The sequence below is a fragment of the Lissotriton vulgaris genome, unplaced genomic scaffold (genome assembly GCF_964263255.1).
Source record: "Lissotriton vulgaris unplaced genomic scaffold, aLisVul1.2 SCAFFOLD_2119, whole genome shotgun sequence".
Taxonomy (NCBI): Eukaryota; Metazoa; Chordata; class Amphibia; order Caudata; family Salamandridae; genus Lissotriton; species Lissotriton vulgaris.
The window spans coordinates 107,651-109,803 of NW_028254090.1; positions in this window are offsets into that span (position 1 = coordinate 107,651).

Consider the following 2,153-nt stretch of genomic DNA (forward strand, 5'->3'; position numbering starts at 1 on the left):
AGCATACGGAGACCTTCCAAGCATGGGGCATTCAATTATCACAGCCAACTGCCCCAAGATACCCGCTTCCTCTACAGACAAATAGTGGCACGCAACTTATAAGAAGACTGGCAGACCTCGCCCCAAAAAAAACAGTCTACTCTATACTACATAACGCCAAAGGCAGAAGCGAGGCAGAACCTAAATGCATAGAGGCAAGCGCAGTTACAGTGGGAGAACAGCTAAATATAACTGATTCTTGGAACTGGCTCCCTAACATACTAAACAATAAACGGCCTAACTGACCGATCGCCCAAGAAAGAAATAAAGTAGTACATAATGAAATACATATTATCTCATGGAACATAGCAGGCGCAAAAAGACTGCTGGACGACGGTCTCGCCTTGGATGAATGGGACAACGCCGACATAATTGCCCTGCAAGAAACATGGCTGCAGGAAGAAATTGCATTGGCGGGCTACATCCATTACACGGTGCCAGCTAAAAAATGTAAAACCTACGGAAGAGCAATCGGAGGCCTAATGGTATACGTGTCTACTGCTCTTAAAATTAAGTCAGAACAACTTCAATCGCCAGATCCAAGTTTACAGTTAATCAAATTGTCAGGCCAAAAAAAGTACGGCCATAAAACGGCAATATTGATTAATCACTACACCCAACCGAATCATCTGGTAAAAAAGACAAAATTCAACTTATTACGCAAGGAGATACTAAAATTTCGGAGCTCTGAACCAACCTGGAACATCATCCTAACAGGAGATTTTAACTCCAATCTGATTTATACACCAGAGGAAGATGAGATACTAACCTCAGACAACATACACTGGAACGTCCCCCAGCAAGCAACAGGTGCAAAAAGAGCCGAAAGGATAGCCTAGCCACTCACTTAGTAACTGACCTAGAGTACCTAGGTATGCGAGTACTGAATGGCAGAACAGAGAAAGACAATACACCAAAGAAAACGTTCTACAGTCCTTGTAGTCAATCCACATTGGACTTTACGATAATAAGTCTCCCACTGTTTCCTTCAGTACTCAGTTTTTACATCGAATATACAACAATGAGTGATCATAGTATGCAACATCTGAAACTCAACTATTATTCAGATACATTGCAACCGGTGTATGCCCTGGAAGGCTACTTGGGAACAACCAACCAGAAACGAATACACTGGAACAGTTCGACTAAACTGAATTGGACCTTAATAATAAAGGACGCTCTCCAAGAGGCAAACAGAGCTACAACAGATAAGATACAAACCTGGTCTCTCTTTCTTGCAAAATTAAAGTTAAGAATGAAACCAACAAAAACATCGGTAAAAACTAAGCATGCGACCAAGAAACTGCCCTGGGCACTAAATGAACAAAGAAGGGCCTTGCGTAGAAGCCAAAAAAATCTGCAATTAAAAGTGAATGACCCGAGCTGCTTGAATACGTTTCGTGTCCACAGAAAATTATATAAAAAAGGAATCTGGGAGCTGCAAAAGAAGGCGAACGATGACTTTTGGATTAACTTACTGGCTAGCTCTAAGTTACAGGACTCAAACAAATTCTGGACCATAATAAACCAGCTAACAAGGCCACGAAATGCTCTGTCCTCGAATATTCAAGAAACTGTATGGTCAACTTTCCTGTCGACAAAATTTGAAGAAAACCGACGGAAAGCTCCAGAACAGACATTGGGAACTGCGGCGCCATATTTAAACAGTTGCGATGAACATCATCACATTAACCGCACGACAATAGCACAAAGGATACATACGTGCACTGAAGCCACAGAAGGCTGGTACACTGCTGACGAGATCATAGCCATCATCGGAAAGGGAAAAAGAAATGGAGCGCCGGGCCCGAATGGCATCCCACAAATTGCCTTTAAGGATTCACCAGACCTTTGGGCACAACATCTCGAAGAGCTCTTTACAGACGTTCAAAGGTATAATCACATCCCAGAAAGCTGGAAAGGCTCTATCATCACCCCAATACACAAAGGTGGAGACAGGGCAAACCCTTTAAATTACCGCCTAATAACACTCCAGGACATCGAAGCCAAATACTTTGCCTCTCTCCTTTTAAAAGACCTGGTAAATTGGGCAGACGATAAAGCAATAATTCCAATAAATCAAACTGGCTTTAGAGCGGGTATCGGAACTACGT